Consider the following 9,361-nt stretch of genomic DNA (forward strand, 5'->3'; position numbering starts at 1 on the left):
CATTCCATGTGTAGGGAGTAGTGGGGAGAGAGTGTGATTTCCTCAGGGTTCAGAATGCTGGGATGAGTCAGACGATCAGGGAGATGACGTGGACAACCGCTTTTAGAGCAGGTGTTTCAGGTTCCGAGGTGTATTCGAGAGTTTGGGAAATTGAGCAGATTGCTAGAGCTTGGTTGGCAGAGCTTCCGTCCACTAGTGAGTGGGACGTGGACGCCCGCAGAGTCACAAGGTTGGTGAGTTGGATTCTGTCAGAGCTACGCGCGCTACATGAGCCGCATGACTAGTTGATGGGAGACGAGATGGTTTAGGAGGAGAGAGACCCAGTACAGAGCGAAGGGTATCTGTCTTCTATTTTGTTGTGTATGGTGGCGAGAGCCCATGAGATACGATGTAGTTTGGATGCGAGGAGAGTGCCAGCGGCAGCTGGGTCAGTTTGATGGAGTGAGGATATCTATTGTAGCATAGTATATTCCTTATTCTATCATTCTTATTATCAGAGTGTATGTTTTTCTTTAGTTTGTATCAGTTGAGCCGAGTCAGTATTTTGAGTTGGATGTACCAGTACTTTTATATATATATATGTGTGTGTGTGTGTGTGTGTGTGTGTTGGTTTGTACAGTAGTTCAGTTATTGTATCAGCTTTATTTTATTTCCTGTTTTAATTATTTAGTATTAATTTTCTTCCATATTATCTAAATTCATTAAATTCGGAGATAGTATATTTCAGTTTAAATTTAGAAAAAATTTCAGATTTTGTATTTATATTCAGGTAATTGTTTATTTGAACACTTTATAGTAGTGGCCCATTTCTTGTCTTTCTTTATAAAGTTATTATTCTCTGAGATTTTGAGCAGATCTAATATAGAGCAGGTACTAAAAATGTTGGTAAATTTTTAACATGGATAAAAGGATTTTATGCATGAAATTCTTTTAGTCATGTTATTAAATTGCTACATATTTATTTCCATGCTTAGCAGACTATAAAGATTTTCTATTTTATTTTTCAAAAAAATGGGTCCTAAGAAGGGTAATAAATCAGGGGGAAACCGTACTGAGACTCATACTGACCCAGCAGTTGTTCAAATGCTAGGAATGATGCAGCAACAAGTAAACCAACTTGCACAACAACAGCTACAACAGCAACAGCAACAACAACAACAAGCAGTTGTTCCTATGGTAATCTTTAAAAAATTTCAAGCAGTAAATCCACATGAATTCAAAGGGAGTGCTGATCCAGTTGAAGCCAATGCTTGGTTTAAAAAAATAGAAAAAGCTTTTGAATTGGTTGGAGTAAGATATGAATAGAAAACGAAGTTTGCCAACTATTTCCTCAAGGGGGAGGCAAACTACTGGTGGGAATCCAAAAAGTCGTTGGAAGAAGATCATGTAGTAACCTGGGAAAAATTCAGAAAGTTGTTTCTCGAAAAATATTTTCCAAGATATATGAAGAACCAAATAGAGATTAAGTTTTTGGGTTTAATGCAAGAGAATTTGAGTGTTGTGGAATATGAGGCAAAGTTCACAAAATTGGCTAGATGTGTTCCCGATCAAGTTGACACGGATGAAAAAAGGGCAAAAAGATTTCAGCAGGGATTGAAATATTGTATTCAGGATAAAGTGGCTATGTTTGAAATGACCTCCTATGTGGCAGTAGTCCATAAAGTAATGGTCATTGAAAGTAGAAGTGACACATCTCAAAAAGAAAGGGAGGCAAAGAAAAGGAAATTTGAATCTTTGGGAGGAGGATCACAACAGAGTAATTTTTAGAACCGTTTCAATAAGAAGCCAGAATTTTAGCCAAATAGAAATGTAAACTTCAGGAAACCATGCAATGGAAATGGGAACCAAGTTAATCAGATCAGGAACCAGAGTCAGCAAAGGTTCAACCCCTCTCCCATACCTTATTGTAGATACTGTGGTGGAAGGCATGTAGGGAACTGTTCAACCAATATGCTATGTTTCAAATATGGAAAGAAAGGCCATTTTACTAATAAGTGTCCAAGTTTGATTCAAATCCGGAAACCAGGAGGCAATTATTTTACATGTGGAAAACAGGACATCACTCTAGAAATTGTCCTACATCAGGAATGGTCAATAATACACCCAGAATCACATGTGCTCCATCTCAAAGGGTACCAAGAATTGAAAGACCACCAGCTCAGCCGAAAGCCAGAACATTTAATATGTCAATGAAAGATGCAGTTCAGAGTTCGGATGTAGTTGCAGGTACGCTTCCAGGAAACTCCATAAATACTAATGTTTTGATTGATTCTGAAGCTACCAGGTCATTTATTTCTATGGATTTTGTTGATAAACTGCATTATGAATTAGAACTCTTAGACAAAGTGCTAATGATAGAACTAGCTAATAAGAATCAAGTTGCAGTAGATCGAGTATGTCCAAAGTGTGACATTGAGATATGGGACATAATTTTTAAGCTAGCTTAATACCCTTTAAGTTGGGGGAATTTCATGTTATCTTAGGAATGGATTGGTTGTCAGAGAATCATGCTCAGATCGACTATAAAAATAGAAGGGTGAGACTTCAATCCGGGGATCAAAACTAAGAAAGTGGTATTCAAAGGAAACAAATAAGAGAAGAAATTCTTATCAATAGCTCAAGCCAAGAAATTGCTAATCCAGAATTCTGAACCATTTTTAGCCAATGTAATAGATACCAAAAAGGAGATTCCAAACCTAGAAGCTGTTCCGATAGTTAATGAGTTTCCAGACATATTCCCAGATGATTTACCAGGGTTACCTCCCGACCGAGAAATTGAGTTTGCTATTGAATTAGCACGGGGACCAGAACCAGTTTCCAAGGCTCCATACCGGATGGCCCCAATTAAAATGAAGGAATTGGTAGTTCAGCTACAGGATCTTTTGGACAAAGGATTTATAAGACCAAGTGTATCCCCATGGGGCGCACCAGTATTGTTTGTCAAGAAGAAGGATTGGAGTATGCGGTTATGCATTGATTATCGTAAATTAAATAAATTGACCATTAAGAACAAGTACCCATTGCTAAGGATTGATGATTTGTTTGATCAATTAAAAGATGCTACATGGTTTTCTAAGATTGATTTAAGATCGGGATACCATAAACTGAAAGTTGCTCACAAACTAAGCCGATTCACTAGAAATGACAAACTGCTCAGTCTCATGGGTACCAACACAATGCTCACAAACACTAGTGGTCTGATTAACTCCATAATTAGCTAAAGAATCCACCTTCATCGACAAAGCCTTAAGCTGAGCAGCTATAGCAGTAGCTACATCTACCTCAAGAATCCCTGCTACCTTGCCCTGAGGTAGTCTCTGAGTTGGGTTCTGGTATTCATTAGCATCCATCAGTTCAATCAATTCGTAAGCTTCATCATAGCTTTTAGCCCATAAGGCTCCTGATGTTGCATCAAGCATGAGTCTAAAAGTAGCATCCAATCCATTATAAAAGTAGTTAATGATCATCCAGTCAGGCATCTTATGGTAAGGACACTGTCTAAGCATCTCTTGTAGTGATCCCAAGCCTCACATAAAGATTCTCCCGATTGCTGAGCAAATGGAGTAAGTGCATTTCTGATTGCAATAGTCTTCTCCATAGGAAAGAATTTAGTTAGGAAATTTTGAGAAAGATCCTCCCATTTGGTGATAGACCCTAGTGGTAGAGAATGTAACCAGCACTTAGCTTTATCCCGCAGAGAGATTGAGAAAAGCCTCAACTTAATTTAATACTACTGAAACTCCATTGAAGTTGAAAGTGTCGCAGATCTCGATGAAATATCTGATGTGCATGTTGGGGTCTTCTGTCGAAGAACCCCCAAATTGAACTGAGTTCTGTATCATCTGAATCATGCCTGACTTGATCTCAAAGGTGTTAGGCGAGATGCCTGGTCGAAAAATGCTAGAGTGAATAACATTAATCTTCAGTTGAGAGTAATCCATTAAAGCCTTCATATTCGCTTTTGGTTCTCCCATTGCAATAAGAGCTTCTTCTTCAACTTTCTCCTCAACAAGAACTTCTTCATAAACTTCCTTAGCTACTACAACTTCTTCCTCAGCTTGATCCAGTATTCTCTTACGAGACCGAGAACGCGTATGCATACACGCTCGCTAGAGTACCTGAAACACGACAAGGAAATAAGTAAGTAACAATGTCTGAGTCAATGAACTTTAAAGACCACTGATGACAAACACATAAACTAAAAATTAACACCGAGTACCCGGAAGCAACGCCAAAAACTTGTTAGGACGAAAACATGTGCTAATATTCATGCCAGTATACGCGATCACAAGTAATATAGAATTATTTCTAGTTCGTTCCCACAGAGACTGGTTTAGGTTAATTTCAGTCAATATACTTATGCAACAATGGTATGGTTATTATCCAATGCTAAGACGAATAACAAATTGAGATTGTCTAAGATTAACTAAGAGATTATACTAAAGAACATTAACTAAGAGATTAAAATGGATTGATTACTATATGACACAAACATGGGATTATAACTTCATAACTACTTCATTCAATAGCCTTTTTGTTCTTTACCTTAGCATGCAATGGTGATGATACTAATCAGATAACACGAAACTAGTAAACGCCAACTTTCATTGCACGAAAACCCTACTACTAGACATCCACAAAAGAGATAGAAGCTTAATAGACACCAATTATATTGAGACCCTATATGTCTATAGAATTTGACAATATAACGGTTAAATACACAAGTTATCTATCATGATTATATAAGGCAAGTAAGATGGTTAAAATTACCTATGAATCATGCAATCAATACATGAACCTATGCTAGCATAACAAGTTCTAAACCCCTATATTCACTTTCGCTTCAATCGAGATTAACACGCTATCTTATAAGTTCGCGACGCTCATAAGACGAATAAGCATAACTAATACTAGGTTATCATACAATCACCACACAGTAAGGTATCAAAACAAATTAACTAAAGAAATCCATAAGTAAATCCACTAGAACCCCACGATAACGATTAGCCCATAATCGGACTCATCATCAACGTGGGTTCCAATGAAAGCATGGTATAATAAACGTAGTCTTTATAATGAATAAATAATAAACCAAGTACGTAACAAGAGTATAGGTTCATAAATAAGAAAACTAGCATCCAAGATTATAACTTAAAATAAAGAATCACAAGAATAAACTAGACCCTCTTCGCCTTGGTTAAATTGTGTTATACGGTCTTCTTATGCCTCCTCTTTAAGCTCTGGTACGTCTCCTTCTTGAAAAACGATCTTAAGTTAACATTATATAGTAGCCCATAAAGATTTGAAGTCCAGTAGATCAAAATTATAGTAGAATCAGGATTCTTGAAACCCCACCTGGCGCGGCCGCACTGCAATTCTGTAACGTTGGCGCGGCCGGGCGCTACCACAGTGCGAGCGCGCCGACCTTCTGGAAAATCTACTTTTTCTTGTTTTCTTGGCCGGTTTGAGTTGTCAATCCTCGAGCAATCTTCCTGAGCACCATCCTAACACCAATTTAGCACCAAAATAATGCTAAATCTCCTAATTCTTTTATTTATGCCTGAAATGCAAAAACACTACAGAAACACATCAAATACACAAATAACTCGAGTACAAAACATCAATTCAAGCCTTATAGAGCATTCTAAGATGACATAAATGCCATTTAACAAGGACCTCAGAAGCAAGTTGTACTGGAGCTGGAGGAAGATGAATATTACACCTTGGATGAGCTAGATGAAAAGGACCAATCCATGGCTTACTTGGCTAGGAAATTTTCCAACGTAAGAGTCAAGAAGCCAAGGTTTTTTCAAAAGAAAGGGACAATCTTCCAACAGAAATATTTGGAAACCAAAAGCTCGATACAATTCAGTTACAAAAGGTGGCTATAAAGCAGGATATGTGGACAGATCAAAGATAAGGTGCTTCAACTGTGATGAGTTGGGTCACTTTGCTACTGAATGCAGAAAGCCTAAAAAGGTGAAGAAGGGTAAAGCTTACCTAGAACTGGAAGCAAATTATGAAGCTCTCTTGAAGAAGCAGTCTAATAAAGCTTATATTACAGAAGGAAAGAGTTGGGATGATACTGATGTTGATGATGAGGATGAAGAGGTTGGAAAATATGCACTTATGGCTTTTGAGCATGGAGAAGCATCCACTTCAAAATCAAAGGTACCAACTCTAACCACTATTTATTTAAATGCTAGTCAATATAAAGAGACTGTGGAAAAGATGAGTGTAGAAATGTTTCATATACACACTAGCTTGATAGCAGCTACTAAGGAAGTCAGTAGGCAAACAAAAGCTAATGAGAAGCTTCAGAGTGAGAAGTAAAAGATGGATCTGCTTCTTCTAGAGCTTGAGTCACTCAAGCAAGAAAATGAATATTTGAAAAACAAGCTGAAGTGTGCCAACGAGAATGAAGCTGTGTTAAGAGAGAAGATTGCAAAGAATGAGGTGAAATGTAAATCATTCAGGAATTCATCTGAGTTAGTTGGTCAGTACCATGAGAAGAACAAGCCATGTCCTAACATAACTATTGGTCTTGATTATGATGCTTTGAATAGCAATGATAAGTGGCATTTTATACCACTTAGAACGTCTTAAAATGGCTTAAATTGGTGTCTTGAAATCAAGTATTTTGTGTATTTGATGCGTTTTTCTAGTGTTTATGTATTTCAGGGTTTTAGTTGCATTTCGGGGGAGGAATCATCAAGAATAAGCCTTGGCATGTGTTCACCATTGCGAGAGGAAAGAAATGGGCAGATTACGGCGAAGAAACGGAGCAAAATCATTTTTTTTCCAGTAGAGGTCTGAGCGCCCGCTCAGCATTGCCGAGCGGCCGCGCAGCAAGCTGAGCGCCCGCTCAGCTATGGTGAGCGGCCGCGCAGGGTCGGGAAAAAAGACAAATTATTTTAGGACTTCTACTTCTGTTTGGTTTCCACTTCTATGTAATCTGAGTTTTATGGGGCTATTATATAAGTAGATTTGAGACGTTTTCACAAGTGTAGATTAAAGAAGATTGTGTTTTTACGCAAGGAGCGAAGGAGATAAGGAAGAAGATCGATTTAGCACACCGCAACGAAGATGAAGCATATCTTCTTGTAATTCTTGTTTCGTTGTAACGTTGGATGCTAGTTTTCTTGCTTTGAACTTATTTACTCTTGTGACATACTCTGTTTTAATATAATTAGTTTAGTTATTATTTTCCTGTATTTATTTATCATGATTTCATATGAACCCATGATGATGATAAGTACGATTATGGGCTAATCGTGATCATGGGGTTGCAACGGATTTATTATGGAATTCTTTAGTAATTGTTTAATACTTTAGTGTGTGATGATTGTATGATATCTAGTATTGGTTGTGCGTATTCGTCTTATGTGCGTCGCGAACATATAAGATAGGGTGTTAATCTCTTGTGAAGCGACGGTGAATCTTGAGATTTAGAACTTGCCATGCTAGCATAGGTTCATGTATGTTGTGCATGATTAGTGGGTAACTCTAACAGTTTTATTTGCCCTATGTAATCAAAAGGAATAACTTGTGCTTAAATCGTTGTGTTGTCAATTTCTGTAGACATATAGGAACTCAACATAATTGATGACTATTCAACTTCTATCTTAATTGTGGATGCTTGGTATAATGGTATTAGTACAATGAAAGTTGGCTTTTATAAGTTTCGTGTTTTTCGATTAATATCATCACTATCACATGCTAAAGGTAATAACAATGACTATTGAAGGAAGTAATAATGAAGTTGTGATCTCATGAGTGTTTTATTATTGATAAATTGAAGTGTTAGTTAAGTGGTTAATTAAGTAGTTAATTGTAGTTAATATTTAATCAATAATTTTAAGTGTTAGTCTCTTAACATTGAGAAGTAATCATACATTGGTGAGTGAGTTAATTAGACAATAATTTAGTCTGAGTCTCTGAGGGAACGAACTAGAAAGTATTCTATATTACTTGCGAACGCGTATACTTGCGTGAATATTAGCGCGTGTTTTCGCCCTAACAAGTTTTTGGCGCCGCTTCTGGGGACTCGGCGTATTTGTTTAGTTTATGTACTTACCATCATTGGTCATTAGGACTCAGTGATTAGGACGTAGTAGTTACTTATTTTTTCCGGTTGTGTTTCAGGTACTTTAGCAAGCGTTTATGCAAACTCGTTCTCGTGCTCGCAAGAGGACTTTAGATACAGCTGAGGAGACAGACGAAGTTCTTGATATTCCGGAGAAGTTAGATTTTGAGGATTCGGATTCAGGAACTGAGCAGAAAGAACCAGTAAACATGGGAGATCGTATTGTTCAAGCTGATCCAGCTCTTATGGATTTTTCTCGACCTAAAATTGATGACATTCAGTCAAGCATCCTTCATACGGCTATTCAAGCTAACACCTTTGAAATCAAGCCGGGCACTATTCAGATGGTGCAGAATTCTGTTCCTTTTGGGGGAGCGGCAACTGAAGACCCCAACATGCACATAAGGAATTTTATCGAGATCTGCAGCACTTTTAAGTATAATGGCGTGACTGATGAGGCTATCAAGTTGAGGCTTTTCCCATTCTCACTGAGGGATAAGGCTAAAGACTGGTTACACTCTGAACCAGCTGGGTGCATCACTACGTGGCAAGATCTTGCGCAAAAGTTTCTGGTGAAGTTTTATCTGATGGCAAAGACTGCTGCTATGAGGAGTGCTCTTACTCAGTTTGCGCAGCAACCTACAGAGTCTATGTGCGAGGCTTGGGAACGCTACAAGGAAATGTTGAGAAAATGTCCACATCATGGAATGCTGGATTGGATGGTGATCACTGGTTTCTATAATGGTTTGGGGGCCCAATCTCGGTCCATGCTCGATGCAGCAGCTGGAGGCGCCTTATGGGCTAAAAGCTATACTGAGGCGTATAATCTTATAGAGACGATGGCTGCAAATGAGCATCAAAACCCAACTCAGAGGATGACGTCAGGCAAGGTAGCAGGCATTCTGGAAGTGGATGCAGCCACCGCTATTGCAGCCCAGCTCCAAGCGCTATCAATGAAGGTTGATTCTCTGGCTACATATGGAGTTAATCAAATAGCTATGGTTTGTGAGCTTTGTGCAGGTTCTCATGCTACGGATCAGTGTTCTCTTGTCAATGAATCTGTTCAGTATGTGAATAATTATCAGCGACAACAACAGCCTGTGCCAGTGACCTATCATCCTAACAACAGAAATCATCCAAATTTCAGCTGGGAGAATAATCAGAATGCTATTCAGCCACCATATCAGCAAGGAGTGAGTAAACAGTTTAACCCACCTGGATTCCAGCAACCACAGCAGTATGTTACAAGGCAATCATATCCTCAACAGAGAAGTA

General features: G+C 38.3%; 1 non-coding gene across 1 annotated transcript; it reads right to left on the reverse strand.

The window, feature by feature from the left end:
* Positions 1–8,688: 8,688 nt before the first annotated feature.
* Positions 8,689–8,795, reverse strand: LOC141709750 (small nucleolar RNA R71). Its single transcript, XR_012570312.1, has one exon. It is a non-coding gene; the product is annotated as a small nucleolar RNA R71 (small nucleolar RNA).
* Positions 8,796–9,361: the final 566 nt, after the last annotated feature.

This window comes from Apium graveolens, chromosome 2 (assembly GCF_009905375.1).
Source record: "Apium graveolens cultivar Ventura chromosome 2, ASM990537v1, whole genome shotgun sequence".
NCBI lineage: Eukaryota > Viridiplantae > Streptophyta > Magnoliopsida > Apiales > Apiaceae > Apium > Apium graveolens.